Raw genomic sequence first — 25,034 nt, 5'->3', positions numbered from 1 at the left:
TCTTCAAATGCACAGGTCTATCCTGGTGCTCCTTCATGCCTATTAGTGACTGATCTCAAGAGCCAAGGAGAGGCACGCACAACAGCACATCCCCAAGGCAGCCTGCACCTAGGCAAAGTCACCCTGCAGAGTCTCTCTCAGCCTGTACTCACCTACCCAACATCTATGTGGGCCAAACAGCTAAGCAACCCCAAGAGAGAATTGTGTGGAACCAGAGTTTACGGGGTATATTTAGAAAGAAAGCTTGCAGCTAAATGAAAGGCCCACATGACCCCTCACATTCTGAAGACAGTCAGAGCCACAGAGCCTTGTGACCAGGAAGGCTTCCCACAGGACATTTTAGGAGCTAGTACCTTTCTTCTTCTTGCTCCCATAACCAAAGGACCTCTAGAAGAAGCAGACTGCCAGCCTTGAAAAGTAACCATGGTAGAGGTAAGATACTGCTCTTCTGGGTGTGGAGGGGTTTTCTGATTAGCAGAAGGCTCCGAGAAGAACTTGCAATGTAGTCAACAAGCCGTCCTCATGAGGAAGAGACCAATTTCTTGTTCCTGGACTAAATGTTTACTCTGGGCCCAGTGGGAGCTCTGGATGGAGAAGCAAAGCTTCCTGGGAGGGCTTGGCAGTTGCTCCCAAATGTGTGGTATTGTAAAAACTGTAAAATCAGTTCTGATCTAGAATGTCCTTAAGCCAGGTGTTTTACTGGCACAATCCAATAGCAAAAGAGATGACTGGGACTCCATAGCTTCTTTGTTCCCTACAGTGCTCAGAGCTTGTGGAGGGAGATCATAGACTCAGCTTCCAATCTGGTGGAGAAACATGTATCTCAGCAGAAAGGTGGGGGTGCCTAGTAGGCCAGAGATAGTCAGCCTTTAGAGGGACCAAGGAGAAGGTGAAAGTCAGCTCTGTCAAGGGAAAGTGTCCACATAGCATCAGAAGAGGCCAAATCAGGTTTGCTCTTTTTTTTTTTTTTTTTGGTTCTTTTTTTTTTTTCTTTTTTTTTTTTTCCGGAGCTGGGGACCGAACCCAGGGCCTTGCGCTTCCTAGGCAAGCGCTCTACCACTGAGCTAAATCCCCAACCCCCCAGGTTTGCTCTTAAAGAGACCATCAACCCTCCTGTACCTCATCTTTGCCTCTCTAGACTAGAGTGGGAATTGGGATCTTAAGACAGATTACAACACCTCTCCACCCAAGCAGCCATTGGATTCTAGCTCAAGATTTTACCGGCACACAGGGAGAACTCAAATTTAAGGACTGAAGCATTAGAATAAAGAGAATTAAATTTTACCAACTAAAAATGATTGAATAATTATGGGATTGGGCAAATATCATGTTAAGGGAATTTCCAACCAAGTAAGTTAATAAAATAAATAAAACCGTTTCATAATTCTATTTGTATGTCTTGAGACTCTTCATCAAACAGAGGAACCTATTAGTCCTTAATGCAGAGACACCAAGTGAAGTACATGAGTTCATCTCCATTATTTTTTCTAGTTTCTCCATTGATTTCTTCTTTGAACCATTGATTGTTGAAGAAAAAACTGTTCAGGTTAGGTATATGGAGCTCAGGAAAACTACAGGAAGGAAGAGACACATTTGGGAATAACGAGCTTGAGCTAATGCTAATGACAGTTAATATGATGAGAGTTGATGAAGCCATGGATGGAGAGCTACACAGACAGAGAGGAGTCCTAGAACCCTCCGTGTGGGGACATGAAGCAGCCATGCTGTCACAAGTGATAGTGAGAAGAAGACCTTGAGACAAGAGGACAACAGGGCAATGCTGTAACTTTGAACAGAGGAGAATGCTTCATGCAGCAGAGAAAGCGCGACTGCAATGACTTTGGGAGATGGGGTCTTTACAGTGATCAAACAGCTCCACTGGAAATGGCTGCAGGGACAGGGGCAACTGTAGAAGTATCCAGGCTTCAGGGAGATCTAGCAAAAGGCAAGATCCATCGGAGCAGAGGCTGAGACCAGATGGGAACACACGAGAGTGTGCTATGACAGGCCATTAAGTTCCAAAGTGTAAGATGGGCAGGAGCTTAGGAAATTGAAATAGGAAACTGGGTCAGATGAGAGGAAGTACAGAACACAGAGGTGCAAACAGTATGGAAAGTCTGGGGTGGCTGGGTGTGGCCTGCAGGTGGGTTGCAAAGAATGATACAAAATTCTGAGAAACCTCTGGGAGGGGGTGGGTGTCGAGGTCAGGCTGAACAGCGTGAGACCACTGGATATTAATTCTCTCATGCAGACCTCAGAGCATGGTGCCGTACATCAAAAGATAGGGTGTGACTGCCTTCTCTATCTGCCTTTAGGAAGCGCCAGCAGTGAAGGCACCACAAGGAGGAAGAACTGGGAAGTTCACTTACCCCAGCTCTGCTCCAACTGTATGGCAAAGAATAAGCACTGACTGCCTTGAGTAGGGCAGACATTCAGGGTGCTATCCATTAGCAAGGGTCTGCATCCCTCCTGGTCTTGCTGTGAAGTATAAGGTTGTGAAATTCCAAGCATGCTTTGGAACTGAACTTGGGCTCTAGACTACATTTGAATATTGATAACTCGAACGAATCTAGAATTAAAACACACAAATGGTCCATAGGAAAAGAAGACCTCTTTGAAAGATACTTTCTTACCTTCAGCATTGAGTGGAGTCAACAGTGCAGAAAATAGAGTTGAATCTGCTAAATGCTACAATGTGATTTTGGTGAGTATACAGTTGTTATTCTGATATAATCTTCTTACATAGTGCTGCTTTTAAATGTAATACTGTATTACCTAAATGACTATGAGTTGATGACTAGTTGATAAAATTATCTACAGGATACCAAGTAATGTGCCTGTTTAAAATGACTCACATATACGTACATGTGCCTATAAAATATTATTAAGTAAACTAATAGAACATGAAAGTGGATGGAAGAAGGAATAAATAGAAAGGTGATGGATGATAGATAGATAGATAGATAGATAGATAGATAGATAGATAGATAGATATGATAGAGATAGATAGATGGTAAATAAATAGTAGATAGATGATAGGTAAGTAGGTAGATAGATAGATGATAGATAGATAGATAGATAGATAGATAGATAGATAGATAGATAGATTGATAGATAGCATATAGATACTAGGTAGATGATAAGAGTTCTGAGAACAGAATCTGATTCTGTTCAAGGGCAGCCAAGATAGATACATAAATACATAGATACATAGGAATCTAGATGATATTTAAATAGTTACAAATATGATAGATGGATAGGTGGTACATACATAGATAATTACTTGATAGACATAGATGGATAGATGATGCTTCTGGAGTTACTTCTGGAGGGTTAAATTCTGGATGTCCCACTTTAAAGTTTCTTCACCCTTTCTTTTTCACAGTATTCAACTGTAACTCAGGAGGATCAGAGACAAAGAAGGTTCTTATTTTTCATGATTAGTGAATAATCTAGATGTATTGAGTACTCGGAAACCAAAATTCAACCTCGGATTTTGTTCCTCAGGAGCCAGCTGTCTTGGTTATGATATTTTTCTTTCTTCCTTTTTATTTTTGTACAGAAGCAAAATTTTGAGAAAACTTCTCACTGGAATCTGGGCCTCTCCCAAAACACTAGGCTGAGTGTTCAGTGAGCCCCAAACAGCTGCTGGTCTCTGCTTCTCCAGCCCTGGAAACATGTAACTCTCTATGTCACCATGCCCAGCTGTTCATGTGTGTCATCATACTTAAACCCATGCTCAAAGCAAGCACTTTACCAACTGAATCATCTCTCCAGCCCCAAGGTTCTTGTCCTTGATCGTGATGGAGGGAAGATGTGGTTATACATTTCAAACGACAATTTAGAATGTCCTAGAATTCTCTGAGTAGGCCTTTGATCCCTCAGAGATCAAAGAGGGAATCTAAAGAGATCTGAAGTGGGAATGTGGGTGGTTGAATAAAGAGCTGAGTGGAGCACGGCAGCTGAGAACCACCATTCCTGGCTCTCCCCTTCCTGGTCTTCTCAGTTGAGAAGAGTTGAAGCTTCATGCCCTTCACACCGTGAACTCTGCCACACCTCATCTACCAGGAGGGACTGTCTCTCCTGAAAGTCTGAGCCAAACTCTAACCCTTCCTCCCTCAAATTCAGATTAAAATAGCACAGTTGCAATGGTCATTGCCAAGAAGCATCCCCAGGGAGGCCAAAAGACCTGGGTGAAAAGAATGGGAAAAACATGAGAGGATGTGCTTCTGACCACAAGGATTTCTGCATATGGGTCTATGAGGAAGACCCCAGAGAATAAATGAAATTGGTCATGCCAGGCAGGCAGTATAGCACATGCCTTTAATTTCCAGCACTTGGGAGGCAGGAGCAGATCTCTGTGAGTTGGAGGCTAGCCTGGTCTACAGAATGAGTTTCAGGAAAGCCTCTGCTGTACATAAGAAACCCTGTCTTGAATAAAACAAACAAACAAACAAACAAGCAAACAACAAAAATCAATTGGTCACCAAGAACTATCCATAGTTCAGACATTAATATGAGTAAAGCTGCTTTGTCACTAAAGGCCTGAGCAGGGCCACATGAGACCCCACAGAGTCTTTCAAACATGGTATCAGTTCTTTGGCCTGCCCAAGAGCATGAATCCACACTTCTTCTTGGTCCTTGGAAAACTATGCTTTACTATGTCCACAGGTCTGTTGTCTACGTCTATTTGGTGTTGCTATAACAGAATATGTAGTACTAAGTAATTTTTAACAAAAATTAGCTTATGTTTTACAGTTCTAGAAGCCTTGGAAGTCTAACTTCAAGGAGCTGGATCTGTGTGCCATGAATCACATGGCAGAGGGTGTACAGAGAAAGAGTGAGGGAAGCACATTCTTCCTCTTCTTCTAAAGCTATTCATCTCCTCCTGCCTGCCTCCCGCCCATGATTTATCTGCCACTCAAAGGTCCTCTCCAAATGTCATCAATTTGAGAGTTGAATTTCCACAAGAAATCTGGTTCAAACCATAGCAACTCCATCTGAATTCAGGTCAGGGCTTCATTAGCCTCTTGGTGGAGGCAGTCAGAGGCCGTCAGAGGTGATCAGAGGCCGTCAGAGGCCGTCAGAGGCCGTCAGAATGCTGAGCTTGCCTTTAAAACTCAAGTCTCTCTGTGATAAGGCCATAGAAATTCACCAACTATTCAATTTACCTTTGAGTTTTTATCATCTTTTATATGACATATCTTCATTTGACATTGCAAAAAAGAAGTCTGCCTTCTCTGGATATTTAATCAAGCACTGGTCACCTTAAGGGTTCTCTCTCAAGGAACAAACCCCAGAAATCACTAAAAAAAATCGCTGAATGTGTTTCTTGGTTTTAGCCTAAATGGCTAATTATTCATAAATAAAATGGGGCCCGCCCCCCTTTGACACATGCCTCCATTCAGGCATAAGGCTGAACTCCTAGCAAAACTAAGCCTTTGATTTGAGAGTGTGCCGAGGGTTCAACTGGGAAGCACATAAATAATGAAAGCTGGAGGCTGGAGCGATCTCATTCCTCAGACCCAGCTGCGAACACGGGAGCTGATGAAAAAATGCCTGCTCGCAGGGTTTCTCTCTAGGCATTAACTCATTACTGCTTTAAATGTTGGTCCTGACTGTGAAATTCCTCTCTGCAGGTACTTTTTTTTACCCTCATAACCTTAGCACATTGCCAGGGCCTCTGGAGACTAAACAAATTGCTAACTTAAAAATTCATTATAGTATCTGCTCTCTTTCCAAGACATAAATTCCACTCTACAGCATTTGGTCTTCTGGATCCTGAGCTTGTCATCACCAAAGCTGCATCCTGCCCATTTAAAATCTACTATAGATAGAGGTCTGGCTTTTTAAAAACATGCCACACCCAGAAGTCTTAAATGGGAAGTGAAAACCCCCCTAAGCCAGTGTGTTCATTTCTGCCATGTAAGCAACATCAACTGTGATGGCAAGGGTGGGTCCGAAAGGCCTAGTTCTTGGGAAGGAAGTATGGAATGCTTCTGTCTGCATGTAGGCAAGCAAAAAGACAATATGGTCCAGGGCCCAGAGTCACGGTTAGAAGTTCATGTGCAACTTAATTCCATGCAAAAACTTAACATTGTCCTGAGATGGGTAGAACTGAAGTACGTCCCATGAGACACTGGCTCTCTAGAGCAGACACACGGGAAGAGGAAGAAAATAAAAACACAGATCCAAGGAGACAGACCCAACCAGAACTATGAGGGGTCACTGAGAAAGGGATAAAAGTAAAATCTTGGAGGGGTGGGGGGTGTAAATGATATTCCTTTTTTTTTTTTTTTTTGGTTCTTTTTTTTTTCGGAGCTGGGGACCGAACCCAGGGCCTTGCGCTTCCTAGGTAAGCACTCTACCACTGAGCTAAATCCCCAGCCCCGATATTCCTTTTTAAAATTTATTTTTATTCTTTAATCTTTTTTTACAGTCCAATCTTTATCCCTTTTCCCGTCCACCCTCTGACTGTCCCACATTCTATATCTCCTCCCTCTACCCCGTCTGTCTCCAAGAGGATGTCCCCATACCCCATCTCCACCCCACCAGACCTCTCCACTCCCTGGGGCCTCAAGTGTTAGGTGCATCTTCCCTGACTGACTCCAGATCTGGCTGTCCTCTGCTCAGTACGTGCTGGGAGCCTCATATCAGCTGGTGTGTGTTGTCTGGTTGGTGGCTCAATGTATGAAAGGTCTCAGGGGTCCAGGTTAGTTGAGACTGCAGGTCTTCCTATGGGGTTGCCCTTCTCCTCAACTTCTTCCAGTTTTTCTCTAATTCAACCACAGGGGTCACCAGCTTCTCTCTTTTGGTTGGATGACTCTTTTAGCTGCTCGTTGGGCCTCTAGTAGGGCAGTCATGATAGGCCCGGTTTGTAAACACGCCATAGCATCAGTAATAGTGACAGGCCTTGGGGCTCCCCTTGAGCTGGATCCCAATTTGGGCCTGTCACTGGACCTCCTTTTCCTCAGACTCTTCTCTATTTTTGTTCCTGCAGTTCTTTCAGACAGAAACAATTCTGGGTGAGAGTTTTTGACTGCGGGATGGCAACTCCATCCCTCACTTGATGCCCTGTCTTTCTACTGGAGATGGACTCTGTAAGTTCCCTCTCCCCACTGTAGGGCATTTCATCTAAGGTCCCTCCTTTGGGTCCCTGAGAGTCTTTCACCTCCCAGGACTAGAAACAGAAGGAACACTACCTAGTCCATTCTATGAAGCCACAATTTCTCTGATATTCCTTTATTTAAATAAACCTGTGGAGGTCAGGCCATAATTAAGAACTGGACTTTCTCTGGTTGCTCAGCTAAATTCCCAACTGACTTTAGTTCCTAGCACCTCTCCAGAACATAGTCCATAGAATAATAAAGCACAGATGGGCTTAATAAATGAAGGGATTAGAAACCTAATTAAAGAAAGAAGGAAAAAAATCCCCACAGATTACTAATGGATACTATTCTGCTCTAACAAAATGGAATGCTTTTCTTGTTTTATTTCTTTTTTCAGTGCTAAGTGTGGAATCCAGGGCTCCCTGGTGTCTAAGGAAGAGCTCGGTCCCTGAGCCATACCCTTAGCCCCCTCCCTCTTCTTTGGATGCAATGACAGATAAGTGGAGGCCAAGAGAACAATGTGATCAGGCTGTCTATAATAACCCTTGAGAGTGGCCGAGGGCTATAAGTCATCCCAGATTACATGAGAAATAATGCCACTTAGAAGAGGCAGTATGACCTCACTTCAACTTGACCTTGATATTATTATAGCTGATGAGAAATGTGTTACTCAGTGGAGTAACAGACGAACCGGAAATGGGTACTCAGAAAAGTTCATGGTAAAGACAATGTCAGTCACAGCAGGATCACTTCTATTAACCTTCAACTGCAGGGCTTAAATGTACCCCAGGGTCCCCCCCTAGCCAGGATGAGAAAGCCCTTAGAACCATTTACATAAACTCACTTCAATCTTGTCTTCACTTGGCAGCTCTCTGACTGTGAATCCAGTCTCTCAAGCACCCTAGTACTGGAAGGACTCATTAGGTGATAAAAATGAATATTTTAGTGACTGGGAAGAAATATCCCATTAAAATGAATGAACCAACAGGCGTATTTATCTACCACCATTCTCTCATAAGTTAATATGAGCCCATCTTATTCTTTTCCTCAGGAAGTATCCAATGGGGTACTGGAGCAGAAACTTCTGGAACTGCAAATCTAAAATCAGACCCAGACATTAGGAAACCCAGTGGTTCAGCAAGACAACTAGCCAGGTAACCCCCTTGGGTATCCTATCCCTCGTGTCACAAAAAAGAAGATTAAGAATGCATAATTTTCATATTAATCTGCAAATTTAGCACTAGATGATTATCTGAACCTGAAAGAAATCCTGCCAATCTAAATCCAATACTAAACTCATCAGACATTACAAGATCTATCCTGCCTTCTGTGGGCACCAACGTAGTATCTAACCGATTTAAAGAAATTAAAAAGTTAAAAAAGAGAAGCACCCCGTTCGTATTTGTGTTTCTTTATTTTATTTAAATACTTATGTATATGAGTGTCCTGCCTGAACGTGTGCATGAGCGTCACAAACATGACTCTGGCTAATGGAGGCCAGAAGAGGGCATTGGATTCCCTGGAACTGGAGTTAGGGATGGTGATGAGCCACCATGTAGGTGATGGGAATTGAACCTGGGTCCTCTACAAGAGCCATACGTGCTCTTAACTGCTCGTGCATTTCTCCTTTTTTTCTTTTTTTCGGAGCTGGGGACCAAACCCAGGGCCTTGCGCTTGCTAGGCAAGCGCTCTACCACTGAGCTAAATCCTCAACCCCAAAACAGCAACTATTTTTTTTTTTTTGGTTCTTTTTTTCGGAGCTGGGGACCGAACCCAGGGCCTTGCGCTTCCTAGGTAAGTGCTCTACCACTGAGCTAAATCCCCAGCCCCTTCGTGCATTTCTCTAGCCCTTTGAGAAATGTTAAAAAATAAAATTTTAAGAAAGGGGTTAAAAGATTTAAAGCCAACATCTCTCCAAGAAATTAAACTACTGATGAGAAGTGAGATTTTTAATAAGTCTATTATGCCAAGTGGTTTCTATCCAATTGGAGCTACTCATAAAAGATTTTTGGAGAAAAGAGAAATATATATATATATATATATATATATATATATATATATATATATATATATATATATCAGTCAAGTAATTGAACTATTCATTGTGGTACAAAACTACTATGATGCAAGCTGCTTTTGTTTGTATTAGTCAACTTTCTGTTACTGCAACAAAATACCTGACATAAATAGCATATAAAGAGAAAAGGTGTATGTAGTTCATAGTTTGGGACGTTTCAGCCCATGGTCTGAGGCAGCATTTCATAGATGAGGTATGTGGAGGGCAAGGCTCTTTTTCTTGTGGTGAAGGTGTGAAAAAGAGGAAGAAGTTATAATCTTACAATACTCTCAAGGGCAGGCTCTCAGTGACAAAACACTGTCCCAGTAGGTTCCATGTCTTAAAGTTTCCACCCACTTCCAACAGCACAAGCTGGAAAGCTCACCCTTTAACAGGAGCCAATAAAGAGCATGGCAGACCCAAGCTTTACTCTAAGTATAGACTGAGATGATCTTAATACGATTCCCGTGTGCTTATTACCCTACTTGGAAAAAGAGAGGGATCTCAAAGTCCGCAGTATTTGTCACTCGGGGATACACATACACAAACCAATGTTTCTACCAAACTATGCCTTGGTCCTATGTAGGGGAACGCCAGGACAGTGAGGTGGGAGTGGGTAGGTGGTGGTGGGGGAGCACTCTCATGGAGGGAGGCGGAGGAGGATTAAACAGGGGGTTTCTGGAGGGTAAACAGAAAAGGAGGATAACATTTGTAAATACAAAAAAATTCAATAATGAAAAAAAATCTGTTTTAACTTGTGTGTGTAGTGATGAGGCACATCAAGAGAACAGTGGAGCTGGAATTCGAATCTACCTCTCTGCAAACCTTTCACTATGATATACTGCTTCCCAGCTTGGATTAACTATTTGGATGAAATTAAGTGTTACTACACAACATTCTTGAAAGAAAGGCAGGCTGTAGATTGCAAGGCGACCATGAACCAACGAGTGTCACAGATCCCCAAATCATTCCACTTCTTACATACTTTTTTTTTTCTTTTCTTTTTTTCCGGAGCTGAGAACCGAACCCAGGGCCTTGTGCTTACTAGGCAAACGCTCTACCACTGAGCTAAATCCCCAACCCCTTCTTACATACTTTTTGGAGACTAGTTTTCACAAAATATGTAGATCAGATTAGCAGCAAGCAACGTGAGACTTAATGCCTGCTCTCATAGACCCATCTACTTCACAGGATGCAACATGCTCTTTTCCAGGAATCTAGATTTAAAAAGAAAGAAAAAAAAAAAAAACGGAGCTGAAATATTTTCAATTATCAAGTTTCTAAGCAAAACAACAAAACAAGCCAAAAAGAGAACACCCAAAACTCGAACTTCCTCCTATCTTTCTCCAGGACTGCTGATGGGACAATCTATAAATCAGGTGTTCAAAATGTAAAAGGAGGGTTTCAAGTATTCTGTAGCGACAGTCAAGCTCTACCACAGTCCCTGGTGCCCACTAAAGGCAAACATCACTGAAACTCCTCTGTGGCCCAGCTCGCACAGAGCACCTGCCTTTAACAGACACACCTATATGAAACTACTTTGCAAAACACAGTGCTGTTGACATATGAGGCTTGCTGCTGTCCTCTGACTAACTTCCCTCACTGCTTAAGAGGAGTTTGGCTGCCAAGCCCCAGGTGACACAGGAGTGCCAACGGCTTTCTTCTCAGTAGCCAACCCTGCCTTTCATTGTGGAAAACTTTAAGTACATACAATAGTAAGTAAACATCTCTGCCTGTACTTGAACAAGACTGTAAGTACAGAGTGAACAGGCCTGTGACTAAGACAGTGAGTCAGCCTACAGAGAGGCCTGCTCAAATATTCCAGTGCCATATTATGGTTGGGTCACTCCATACTTAGTCTTGGTACAGATGAATCAAGATACCTCTTGTGTTAGCCTGGAAGTCTGGAAGTTTCACAGTTGACCTGCTAGTTACATTAAGCTTATCATATGATATGTTGTCATATGATATGTTGGGACTCTGTGGGGAGATGTTCATGGAATTACCCAGTGGGCAGGAAACCACAGTTAAGGGTGGTTTGAGTTCAGTGCTATGGGGGTGAGTCCCAGTTATATAGTTTATTGGTCCTAGGACCTTGAACAACTCAAATCACATCTCCTAATATGTTTTCCATTCCTGGGTGCTGGGGAGATATCTAAAGGGGTATTACAGGAATTAGATTATACGATGCAAGAAAAACCCTCAGCCTCAGAATGGCCACTTTTCATTTTAAAGTCTTCCATAAATCATAGGCATGTCACTCTCTGAGTCATGACCCTGAGTTCTTGTAACCTTCTCCCAGCTCTACTGAGGGCCTCCTACCTGGAATCCAGTCCCCTTGGGTCCCGTTGTGTCTCAAGGCCCCCTCACTTAGACTCTCTGTTCTAATATCCTCAGTCTGTGGGTGGTGATGCTGAATTGAATAATCAAAGCTGCCATGATGTAGTGGGTGGTGAAGTCACTTGGGTTTGAGACGTAAAACCCCATATGTCGGGGCTTGTTGTGGCCGGATCTAAAACTTTCAAAAGGTTATTTATGCCTTACCTGAATCATAGATATTTATGGGTTTCAAAAGATATGTATGACTGCTTTTGAAGACATGCAATAGAATACAGAGAGGGAAATAGAAAACCTTAGTGGTATAATTTTACCAAATTATATCCCTGGCAACCTTGGGATAGATATGTAGATACAGACAATGTGGGTTACAAATGTCTGGTTAGCAATGGGTTAAAGGAACAAACACGATAATTATAGCATCCGTGTGTACCAGTGTATATATGCCTTGTATGGCGGGCACTGTTACCAGCATTTTATCTGTATTAATTCACTTGACGGTCACTGTTAGTCCCTCCATAGTTAATTGGTACTGCCATGGTTGATGCTTAGATGAACTGGAAAGTAAGGTGCCAAAGGGCTAATAAATACCCCATTCTAGACACCTAGCAGCACAAAAATGTGAGCCCTGGTCACCAGGGTTCACAGCCCATTCATTCTCTTCAGGATGGAGTAACACTGTTTTGATAGACAAGGCCGCACAGATGACTGGCAGGCTAGCCATGCAGATGACCCATTTCCTGACACTGCGTCTTGACAAAGACAAACCATTTTGACAGAACACTCACCACCCAGATATTGTAGTTTTCACACCCGTTCTTTAAAAATAAAGAAACAAAGAAAGAGCCCGTCGATATAGAGGTGTATGGCTTACAGATGACAGCGTTTCTGGTTTGCATGCATTCAAATGAGAACATTAAGGCAAAGATAATCACCAGAGGATTCCAACGTCACTTCATGAAACAAATGAAGGCCACACACTCAAAGAATAGAAAGGACATATTCCAAAAAGTAACGATGTTATTTCTGAAGGAGAATAAATGTGGCCTTGTGAAACAGATGCTGTTCTATTATTCTCATTTGGACCCTGCTGGCAAAGGTCACCTGGAGAATACCAGTGACACAGGGGCTACCACATGTGGGCCACTGACAGCCTCCCCTTGTGTTTTCTTTGGGACCTCAGAAGACCTGAACTCTAGTAAGCCACCTGACACCTCATTCTTCTCCTGATGGATCCCAGCAAGTTTTTAAAATTAATGTCCTAGGAACCAGATGGTGTAATCCAACCACAGGACTCAGATATATAAAGAGGGGTGTGAGCGGGAACCCCCGAGCTTCACCTTAATGCTCACAAATATGAACGCCCCACTGTGTGTGTGGGATATCTCACAGCGATGCTTCTGAGCCGGTGATCTTAGCCTGGACAAACTGGTGACTGCTACTTTTAAAGGAGAACTTGGTGTGCCTGGGATTGGTGGCACACACCTTCCATCTGGGTACCTGGGAGGCAGAAGCAAATATAATCTGTGAGTTCAAGGCCAGCCTGGTGTCCATAGAGAGCTCCAGGCCAGCCAGGGCTACATGGTGAGAGCATTCTCTTGTCTGACCCACAAGTGACATTCTTCTCTTCTTGTTTGTAGAGAAATGTATACTTCTTGTAAATTTGTGCTGAATACATTGGGTACTTTCAGAGACTGAAGTGAACCACCTCATTTGTTCAGGGTGTTGTCTTTATAATACTTATAGGCCCTATATTTCCATTAGAATGCAATTATCTTGCTTGGGGTAGGGTGGGGGGATCAAGGTCACTGGGTTAATGGAGCTCACCTTTCATTTTTAGTCCATCAGTAATAAATCAAATATAATATTTAAAATGAAAACCACATCCTATACGTCACTGTGTTCCTGATGCTTTCTTCACGGGACCTTTGAATGGTGGCCCTAAAAATGGTTCTAACAGTTTCCGTCCATCAGGTTCCCATGGCGCTGGCTTGGGGAAGGAGTCCACGGCACATAACTATGACGCCCATCAGTACCAAAGCAGTCCAGAACTGACATCTTCAAATCAGATTAGCGTAGTACATCCTGCTCCACATCTGAGGAGCTTGTCACGCGGTGATTCACGTCCAGAAAACCTCACACGCTTTATCCAATAAGTATTGACAGACACATCCACTTAAAATCTTCTAAATCAAATATAGATTCCAGTGAGCTTCTTCCCTTCCAGGACAGCTCAGCTACAGTCCCTGTGAACACCCAAGTGGAACTTCTGACCCAGCCGCTACCAATGACTATCTCCCAGGTAACGTTCTGCTGCCCCTAGTCACCCTGATGAAGGAACAGAATTTCCTGGCAGCTAAGTAGCTGAGCAGGGCTCTCAGCCCAAAACAGTCTAATCAATGCTTTCACTTCAGCCTTCCCAGGGGATCAACTAAGCAATCACTCTATAGCTAGCACATAAGGATTTGTAAGACTGAATAAGGATGCATGGTCTAAAGAGTGACGGAAAACCACTTGTCATCAGTAATAAACAACAAAAGGAAGCCAAACAGAAACCAGCTCACGGTAGCTCACGGTAGCTCACGGTAGCTCACGGTAGCTCACAGTAGATCGGTGCAATCCTCAAAACTAAGACCGTGTCCCGTGAGATTTAGAAGATATATTTTTTAAATAAAAGGAGGATGATAGTACCTCTCCATGCCTGATATTAAAAAAAAATTATTAAATGCTTCTAGTCACTCTCCGAATAAGGCAAATGAACCCTGCTTTCTGCCTGATGCCCAGTGCTGCCACGGACCAGCCTGGCTCACAGCCCCTGTCCAGTCACTGAGTTGCAGGAGCCTGGCTCAGTGTGGACAGGGAACAGGGATTTTTTTAACCTGATGTCACAGACAGCAATGAACCAGTCACTGGTTTCCTAAGCAGCTTCCATACTCGGCATTTTTAAAAATCGGGATTGTTACTAAATCAATAGATAGTAGACACGTGGTAGTTGTTTTTTTTTTAAAGGACATATGTCTGCCACAAACAGAAAGTAATTATTTTTATATAATCAACGACAACAATAAAAATCACTGTTGCCAATTTCATTTTCTTCTGCTGGTAGACCAGTAGTACGTGGTCTAACTAGCAGTTTTCATTTAGTCCTTGAGAACGTCCTGTGGGTGGTGACTGTTCTATCTGTCAGCACACAGCACGAAGGGGTAACATTATTTATCCTGTAGGCAGAATTTTCACAGTATTCATTCTTAATGCATTTTTGGCTTTAGGATAAGTCCAGACATTATTGTAGCATCTGATTGATACCAAACCTCGCCCCAACTGACATTTCTTTTGTTGTTGTTGCTGTTGTTTTAAGATTGTTTGCTTATTAATTTGTTTATTTATTTTATTGAAAATAATTTTTATATGTTATCTTCTGATTATGATTTTCCCTTCCCAAAGTATTCCCAGATCCTCACTTCCCCACCCACACAAATACATACCAAATCTTTCTGACTCACATTAGAATACAGACATCTAAAATTAATAATAATAATAATAATAATAATAGTTAAAATATAAAAACAAGCCAGAAATAGGACAAAACAAACCAACAGAATAAAAAAGATCCAAGGAAAAAGCACAATAAACATGTATTCACACACAGAAAACTCATAAAAACAAAATGGGAACAAATATATTAGCGAAAAAAATCTGTAAAATAGAAGAAAAGTCGTACCCATACACAGCATTGTGAGGCAAAAAAAAAATTAAAAAAAAATGAGTTCACTATATATTGGTCATCTACTTCTGGACACAGGCCTACCTGTAAGTGTCAAATTCCTTTGGAGAATACTCAGTTTTTCTTTGCGAGCACTTACCTTTTGGAGATAGCTTCTGTTTTAGGGATGAGAGCTTGTGTCTATCTCCTCTCTCAGCACTAGGACCCCATCAGTCCCAGACCCCTTGTGATGGTTTGTATATGGTTGGCTCGGGGAGTGGCACTGTTAGGAGGTGTGGTCTTTTTGGAGGAATTGTGTCATCATGGGCATGGGCTTTAAGACCCTCTCCTAGTTGCCTGGAAGTGAGTCTTCTCCTAGCCGCCTTCAGAGCAAGAGATGAAATTCTCAGCTCCTCCAGCCCCATGCTGGCCTAGATGCTGCTATGCTCCTGCCTTGATGATAATGGACTGAGCCTCTGAACCTGTAAGCCAGCCCCAATTAAATGTTGTCCTTATGAGAGGTGCCTTGGTCATGGTTTCTTTTCACAGCAGTAGAACCCTAACTAAGACAGAAGTTGGTACCAGAGACTAAGGTATTGCTATGATAGGCCTGGCCATGCTTTTGTTTGGATGAGTGTGGATTTTGGGATTTTGGAAAACAGTGGAATGCTTTAAGTGGGGCTTAATGGGCTACCCTAGTAGGAATACAGAAGACTTTGTTGCTTAGGGAGACTTGAACTGTGGAAGCCTGGCTCTAGAGGTCTCAGAGGAAAAGAACTTTGGTAGATAACTCTTATGATATTTTGGTGAAGAATGTGGCTGCTTTTTTGCCCTTGTCTGAAGAGTCTACTTGAGGCTAAAGTAAAGAGATTTATATTAATTGCATTGACAAAGGATGTACCAAAAAAAAAAATCCCAACAGAGATTTTGTTCTCTGGTTAAGTCTCATAAAGAGTGTTTTTGAACAAGCGTAGCAAGCTTAGAAAGGAAAAATACAAAATGTATGGTTTGGGTGTTAAAGGGGCACCAGGAAATAGAATGGAGCTACAGAGCAAGTTCCAGGGCAGACAAACTTTAGGCGGTGAGAGAGTTGGAAACAGAAAGTTGCTGAGGTAGTGAGAGGGATCATATTCCAGCCCCATCGAGCATAAGAACTTGGCAGCTTTGGCCACATGGCCCTGGCTTTAGAGTCTAGAATAGAAGGGACTACTGGGACAATGGATGCTGGCCAGCTGGAGCTAAGAAATTTGCAGCAATTAAGAAGAGACCAACATCACTGAGGAGTTGGAGGTCTGACGACCACTTTGACATCAGACATGGGGATACAGAGTTTGGAGTTTGTCCAGCTGGTTTCCTGTCTTGCTTTGGGGATTATAGTTAAGTGATTAGATGAATCTCAGAACAGACCTTGATCTTTGGACTTTTAACATTGTTCAGAATGCTATAGACTAAGGAGACTTTGGAAGTTGGACTCAATGTACTTTTTTAAAATTATGCTATGGCTAGGTATGGCCCCAAAGACTCATGCATTTGAACAAGCCTTGGGGGCCACAGAGTAGAACGTGGTGGTTTATATATGCTTGGCTCAGGAAGTGGCACTATTAGGAGGTGTGGCCTTTTTGGAGGAATTGTATCATTGTGGGCATGTTCCTAGCTGTTTGGAAGTGAGTCTTCTAGCTGCCTTTGGAATACAAGGTGAAACTCTCAGCTCCTCTAGCCCCATGTCTGCCTGGATGCTGCTATGCTCCTACCTTGATGATATTGGACTTAAGCTCTGAACCTCTGAACCTGTAAGCCAGCCCCAATTAAATGTCATTCTTATAAGAGTTACCTTGGTCCTAGCACAGTCTCTGTGAGCTCACATGTGCATCAGCCCTGCTGTGAAGTGGACAATTAAGGGTTCTCAGGAAAGTCCGTTGGATGTTGTTTTGCTGGGGCAAACACATGAAGGGGCAAACATGTTTAGCTGAAGCAGACAAAGGTAAAAGGATGTTCTGCTAAAGCAAGCATGTGAAAGGACACGTGATGGAGGATTCTTCTCTACCATGTATGTATTTGTCTGTCTTACATTGCTTAGTTGAACTACATTTGTTGAGACTCCATAGAGAGAAATGTACCAAAAACCTTCTGGTGGTGTGCTGTGGTTTCTTGCCACTTCGGTGGACTCAGGCTGATTGGCAAAGCAATGCCAGCTGAGACAGATGTACATGCTGAGGCAAGACTCATGGAGGACATGTGATGCTTAGAGGGTATAGAAAAGCCTTGATGGACAGTGACAGAGGTCGACCTAGGCTTGTTTGTAGAGCTAGCTGTGCAATGTTTGTTAGTCTCAAGACTTTGCTGATCTTCACTTCACTGAGAGAAGCATAGCTGAGAACGTCTCCTGGCATCCCTCCTAGTGCCTCCTGCTGACTTGTGCAGAGGCTGAGGCCTGGCTGTCCTTGCTAGGTCATGCCATTGCTGGTGCTGGTGACTGGACTCTACCAAACTGGACTGCTGGTGTATCCATGAAGTGTTTGCGAGTGGATTGAGCTGGTGCTGCTGGCCTGTGAACTGAACTGCTGATTTCCAAACAACACAGACAGGAGTTTCTTCAAAACAATCATTTCAAACAGATGCACTCCCCTCGTATCCTTTCTTTTCTACTACCTCTGGTGGGTGGTGGGCTAAACGGAGGTTAATGCGTTTAATAACCATCATTAAAAGGAGACCTTGAAAAAATTAAGGCTACACTCCTGTGTTTAAAAGGCCTTGTTTTCTGGGTGTCTCCCAGCCCCTCTGCCTCTTACAATCTTTTCTCCTCCTCCTCCTCTTCTGCAGAGTTCCCAGGATGCTGAGTGGAGGGCTTTGATGGCGACATCCCATTTAGGACTGAGTGTTCCAAAGGTTCTCGCTGTTGGCACATTGTCCAGTTGTGGTCTCTGTGTTTGTTTCCATCTACTCGCTCTGTTCCTTTAGCCAATCAGTTGTATTTGGTTTCCCCCTAAGTCCATAGTCTAACTAATCTTAGGTTCCCGGCCACCGGACAGTGCCAGGAACGGGTTCTATCTCATGTAGTGGACCTTAATTTCAACCAGATAATACTGGTTACTCTCGCAACTTCTATGCTTCTTTTGCACTAGAACATCGTGCACACAGCTCACCACTGTAGGTCACAGGGCTGGGTTGGTGTTTACCAACCAACCCACTGTGCAGCAAACCTCCCAGTGCCACGACCACTAGTCAGTAGGAGTGATGGTTCAGGTGGGAACCAGCTCAATTTCTCCACGTTCAGTGAGTTGTGTGGGTGTTGTCTTCAGCAACAGGGCCTTACTATGGACTTGTGGGAAACAACCAACAGCCTTGGGAAGAGCCTGGGGTGTTTGGGGGCGACCATGAGGCCAATAGCTTGTTTAAATGTAACCTATCCCTGCCATTGGAGGTTTCCTTTGGTGGCAACAGATGTCTAATTGGGGTTGGTCTCCCTATTATATATGTGTGTGTGTGTGTGTGTGTATATATATATATATATATATATATATATATATATATATATAATTCTACTGTATTTCAAAACCAAAACACATCCTTCCTCTTCCCAAGTAAGGACATCTGGATTCAAGTGTCTCCAAATTCAATCTAGGCTTAGCTCAAATTAGAAATCTGTTACAACTTGAATACTACTACTAAAGCTACTTTCTGAGCCTAAAATTTATCTTTCTGAGCCTAAAATTTATCTTTCTGAACCTAAAATTTAGCCAAGACATAAAAAAGAAAAATCTCTTGCAAATGTAGAATTTCTTTAAAGAATCAAAAAGAGATCCTCTCATATACATATACATTATATCTAATTTTTAAAAACATAACATTATAAGGAGGGGTAATAGAGATGACTTATCAATTAAGAGTGCTTGCTGCACTTCCAGAGGACCCGAGTTCAGTTCCTAGTACCCACATCTGGCAGCTCACTACTATCTGTAACTTTCGCTCAAGAACTGGCATCCTCATTTGGCCTCCCAGGGTACCCATACATAGATGCACATGTGCACACACACATACACATGTACTCACATGGACACACACTGTCACATCAATAAAAATAAACCTTTTAACAATCATAAGAGACTGAGAAAACGAGACCATGTTTCCCCCTATAAAGCCACTTAGGACATCAAAAAGAGTTGACATTTTCGTTCATGCTTATGCTACCAGGTATGATCTCTAAATGCCCTTGTAGGACCAAGTAGCATTCCCGTGGAATACATCCTTGTCTTAGAACCATGCTTTCAACTTCTAACCTGGAGAGAGAAAATTCAGAAACATTTCTTGAGACTCATAAAAGTCACTGGTGATGGATGAAAACGCAAACCTGTCATTTTTTATGTAAAGAAATTCACTTTTGCTAAGAAGCAGTCAAGAGTGTTCTGTGCAGACCCTGTGGACAGGAAGACAGACACCTGATCCAGTGCTGGGGTATCGGGGTGTGGAGTGGCACAGGTCCCAAGTCCCTTTCAGTGTGCTCAGAAGGAGGTGTTACACAAGGAGAGAAATTACTTTCTACGTGAGAAAGTCATTTCTTGTTATTTCACAGATGCAGACAACTTTTAATCCACTACTGCCCCATTTATGGTCTTTACATAAATATGGTGCTGGTGTGTGTGTAGTATGTATGATGTATGTATGTATGATGTGTGTATATATGTATGTATGGTGGTATGTATGTATGTAGGATATCTTTAGAGACAGCTTTCTGGATCTGTCACTTCTGGTTTTGGAGGTATTAAGCAGAGGTATTGGTCCTTTCATGGTTTATGAACAGAGCATATCCATGACCATAGAGCATGCAAGTTTTAAGAGCTACAGAAAGTCATCTGGCACATTCAATCGAATATAACATTCCTTTCTACCCTGAAAGCTCTGATTAAGTGGCTAAGAGATTGAATCGGGAATTATATCTTAAAGATGCTCCAGAGGACTTTGATGAGACCGTCCTTAAGAAACACTGCTTTTGATGGTTCGAAAATGGTTGTCTCTGATTTTATTTTTCTCATTTAAGTTTTATTTTTGTTGAAATCTGGAACAAAAACGTGTTCTACTGGAGGGCAAAGTTACCTGCAAAATTTCAGAGTTAGTAAGTATGTTACCCAGAATATTTCTTTCTTTAAAAAAAAGTCCTGCAATTACAATTTCCATATTCTCAAGTAAATGCATAGCATCTGGAGAATGGGTCAGACCAGGAGCATCAACAAAACACGGTGCAGATATGTCCATTCCTGTGCCACCCGTGAATGCTAGCCCTCAGTCTGCGACCTAGTGAAATGACACTTGGAAGTCAGCCTCCATTTATAAAACAGAAATAAAACTGTATTCACAAACATTACTGGGATGGTGGGAAGTCAGATACAAACATCTAACAATGGCTTGCGTTCTTGAAACAAATATATTTTACATGGAGTTAAGATTTTTTTAAAATCCCAATTCAATACAGTTGATGTTGGTATTCTGTCTAAGCTCCACCCCCACCGCTCCGCCTCCCAGTGCCTCCCAGTCACCTAGCAACAGCCAGCTGTGCCTGACTATGTAAGGGGCTGCTTGCCCTTCCTCCTCCCTCTCTTCCCCCCTCTTGCTCTTTGTTCTTCGCTGCTCTTGCCCCCTTCCCCATTTCCCCCTCCACACACGTGACCATGGCCGGCCACCTTTCTGCTCTTCTAGTCTTCTCTCATTAAACCTTTCCACATGGAACCATGGTGTCTGCATGTATTCTGTCCAGGCACAGGCCGAGATTTAAAACCTAACAATTGACACTGTGAAGCAAAGTTAGCAGCAGGCAAGCTCCACCAACATAACTACAGACGCCAAGAAGTAAGTCCACCCCTGCACCATGCAGGAAGGTAGGAAGCTCTGGGCCTCTAAAGGAGAAACAAAGGACTGTATCAGCCATGGGAGGAGGTGATATGTAAGCAGACCAAGCATAAGCATCGCATTGGTTCATATCCCATGAGGACAAGGGGAGGTAGAGCACATGCGGCAGGGTAGTCTCCCAAGCTCAGGAGTCTGTTGCTTTGACGGCAAGCAGTAAGCAATGGTGTTTACCGGAAGGAGTCCAGACAGTGAAAAAGATCACAGTGCACTGTCACCTCTGGATTATCTCATGCACGTGGCCCTGTGAAAGAATGGCCAATGCCCTGGGACTTTTGGCACATGTAGCAAAAAGTAAAGGTGCACAAGAGATCCATAGGAGACCTAAGAGTGTCCTTCAGCATGCATGACATAATAATGCAAAAGAATGGGATGAGTGAATAGGATAAAACTCCGTGGCTCGTTTCAAAGGAGAAGATGTAAGATCGGAGTGTTACAGTGTCATTTTCACTGACTTCGCCCAGAAAAATCCCAGGAGTAAAATATGAAGGCCTGACTTCTAAGTGTCAATTTTTAAAAATGTTAGTAAGCACACAGAGGGTTAGGTATCACTGTAGCATTTTTTTAGCCAAAGTTTATTTCAGTTGGTTCTCCTTCCACCTCACCCATCATCTCTCCACCTCCCCCGAGACCTCTCCACCAGTCTCCTTCCAGTATCATGTTAATGTGTCCCTTTGCCCCAACCCACCAACATCTCTACTTTAGTCTTTTACCATCCCTCTGTCTTATTTCTAATTTCTAAGCTTTACTCACATTTACACATATACACATATGTATCAAGCCAGCTTCCATACTGGAGAGAGAACACACCGCTTTTGTCTTTTAGGTTGAGTCACCCCACTTGATATATATTTCCCAGATTCATCCACTCTCCTACAGTTTTCATCAATCGTTTTTCTTCATAGCTGAGCAAAATTCCGTTTTGTGTATGCACTGCGTTTTTCTGATGCATTTGCCTGCGTGAGGATGGGCATCTACACTGAGTGCACTTCCTTGTTATGGGGAATATAGAAGCGACGAACAAGACTTTTTCGTGTAGGTATTTTGTGGTAAGATGCAGAGCCCTTTGAGGACCTATAGGTATCAGATTGACAATCGTTAAACTCTATGGGATTAGACAAAAATATTTTTAAATTGCAGAAGTAGCTGCTGCCTTAGAGAATTATCCTGAAAATAATGGTTGGTTTAATGACCAAAAAAGAGTCTATGGACCCGCTGTGGAGTCAGGTGAACGTGGCCAAGAATGAGGGATGGTGAAAAAGAGAGAGTGCATGTGGCAAGCTGGACTAGAGAGGAAGGCCCGGTGGATGGCAGGACTCCATGGAAGAGTCTGGCTTTCTGGATTTGGTTGGCCTAAAAGCATCACACAGAACACAGGAGGATTGCTCTGCATCCTGCTGTCTCTCCTTCACATCGTGAAAGTGTGGAAGAGGGCCAGTCACTCGCAGCCAGGTTCTGAAGTGCACCATTTGGGAGCCAGATGCCCATTAACGCTAATTGGATCAGTGGCCTCCCCTCCCTCTCGCCGACACAAGAATGGCAAGCCGCCCCTTCCTTCTGCAGCATTAAAATTTAAGATTCCATCATCTATACAATAAGCCATAAAATATTCACACGGACCACGCTCTACTCTACATTGTAAGTCCCGAATGGTCTTTAACAGCCTGCTTAGCACTGTGAAGAAACTCTAGAACCCAATGTATTGCTCGGATTTATACATTTACTATAGGCTTCTGGCACATTTGAACCACCCGTGAGCGGAATTTCCTCAGTTTTCTTTTCTTATCGAACCTCTAGACTCAGCTATTCCACTACCTTTCAGTTAGAAAGAAGTTAGAGTATTTTTCAGAGTATAAAATTTTAATACCTTCATTTCAGAAATTAAATACCTTCATAATTATACATATGTCTATACAGATAAGGTTGTGATGTACTCTAAGAGCCCACGGACAGCATTAATTATTTATGACCCCTATTGATTGATTTTTCAGTTTTTCATCTCAACCTAAAAGGATAAGTTTGACTGAACATGAATGTCAATCTTCATTGGGTGAAATGTTGTTTAAGGAAAACAATTCCCCACTGAAATTTATAAATATCCGTAATTTTTTTTAAGTGAGGCAACACTACTAAACTTTTTCTAAGAATGAATCACGTACGAAAGGAATCGGAGACAGTTCTGGCTTGTACAGGACAGGATCCACTCTGGCCAGTTTAAGAAAGGAAGGTCTTATTATAGGCAGTAGGTAGATTTCAGAACATTTGAAAAGGCTCCGGAACTTTTTCTACTTCAAACTTCCTGCAACAACTCGAGAAACACACGGTCCATCCAGGAAGCTGGACCACACAGCTGAGCAAAAGGTCAAATGGCCATTGCCCACGTCTACCAGGAACACTGATGCCTATGCCCCTCTTACAATCTGAAAGGAAGAACAGCCAGGAAACTTCACCCTTTGGTTCTAATCTACATTGGGGTGGTAGGCTTATACTGTGAAGAACAAAAATGTCAGCGGGTACTCAGGCCAGACTATAAATGACAGCCACTAAGTATAAAGTTTGAGGTACTTTGCCTAAGATATTTTGCATGTTTTCCTGGCCGTGTATGAATGTATAACTCATGCCAGCACTTACACAATCTTTTTTGTTCTTTTATTTTGTAATTATATTTATGTACAGAAAACTTAGTGCACATTTATCCCAGTTTAGTGGGGAGTTCTTTAGCTCTGCCTTTTCTAGCTTTGCAATGCGAGCCACAGATTTAGGACCCAGGTCGTTGCCTCCTGTGGTGGTGAGAATGTGCTTGGCCCATGGGGCGTGGTATTATTTGGAGGTGTGGCCTTGTTGGAATAGGTGTGGCCTCGTTGGAAGAAGTGCGTTGCTGTGGGGTTGGGCTTTGAGAGCCTCTCTCCTGGCTGCCTTCAGATCAAGATGTAGAACTCTCTGCTCCTCCAGCACCATGTTTGTCTGTCTGCTGCCATGCTCCCTGCCATGATGATAACAGACTGAATCTCTGAAACTTTAAGTCAGCCTCAATTAAATGATTTCTTTTATAAGAGTTGCCTTGGTCATGGTGACTCTTCACAGCAGTGAAACCCTAGCTAACATACCTGGTGTTAGATCTCGTCATATCTGTCATTATAATTGGTCCTAATAGCTTCCACCAGCTTAGCCAGAGCACCCTTGTCTTCCGAGTTAACTTGGGTGAAGGCAGCAGTGGTGCCTGTCTTCCTGTGGACCAGGTGCCCCAGCCTGGCCTTTCTCTTGATGATGCAGTAGGGCACCCCCATCTTTTGACACAGGGCAGGCAGGAAAACCACCAGCTCAATGGGGTCTACATCATGGGCAATCACCACCAGCTGAGCCTTCTTGTTCTCCACCAAGGTGGTGACTGTATTGACCCCTGCTCGGAGGACAGGTGGTGTCTCAGTTGGGACGTCCCCTTTGCCAGCAGCTTTCTTCTCAGCTCGGGCCAAAAGCCTTTGCTTCTTCTCCTGCTTTGTCTCTGGGCTGTACTTGTGGGCGAGCTTAAGCAGGGAATAGCTCTTTACGTGTCCAGGGCCTGGGTGAACTGGTTAATCGCAGCAGGTTCTTTGAGCCGCTTATAGAGGATGGCTCTTTGCCACTGCAACCTGATGTAGTGGGGCCGTTTGACGAAGCGTGTGAGATCTCCTTTGGGCTGGATGTCCTGCCCAGTGCCGAAGTCCTTGGGCCTTTTCTCAAACAAAGGATTGACCACCTTTTTGGCTTTCTGTTTCTTCATGATGGCAGGGGCAGGGCCATCTTCTCCCCCTTGGCCATCTTTCCTTTGGGCGTCTTGCTTGGCTAGAGGAGAGAGGCACTTAGCCCGTTTAAAACCTGTTTTTCTACTTTACTTATATGATCTTCCTGTTATTTCAGTTCTACACGCTTTCAAGTAGGTCTGAAAAACTTG

The 25,034-nt window shown here is 43.1% G+C and overlaps 1 long non-coding RNA gene across 5 annotated transcripts in view; it reads right to left on the bottom strand.

Moving 5' to 3' along the window:
- The window catches only part of LOC102556008 (uncharacterized), a 77,103-nt gene extending 61,638 nt beyond the window's left edge, over positions 1–15,465 (bottom strand). For 2 of the 5 annotated variants that reach the window (XR_005493218.2, XR_010057505.1), the window contains exons 1-2: positions 15,366–15,454; positions 10,261–10,382 (exon numbers count right to left, since the gene is read on the bottom strand). This is a non-coding gene — a long non-coding RNA (uncharacterized LOC102556008). Of the gene's footprint in view, positions 1–10,260; positions 10,383–15,365 lie in introns of all 5 variants that reach the window. The other 3 variants (XR_010057503.1, XR_010057504.1, XR_005493219.2) reach the window with 3 other exon arrangements.
- Between the last annotated feature and the right edge of the window lie 9,569 nt (positions 15,466–25,034).

The sequence above is a fragment of the Rattus norvegicus genome, chromosome 14 (assembly GCF_036323735.1).
Source record: "Rattus norvegicus strain BN/NHsdMcwi chromosome 14, GRCr8, whole genome shotgun sequence".
NCBI classification, from domain to species: Eukaryota; Metazoa; Chordata; class Mammalia; order Rodentia; family Muridae; genus Rattus; species Rattus norvegicus.
The sequence above is the reverse complement of the archived record's forward strand: the minus strand, read 5'-3'. Positions and strand labels throughout refer to the sequence as shown.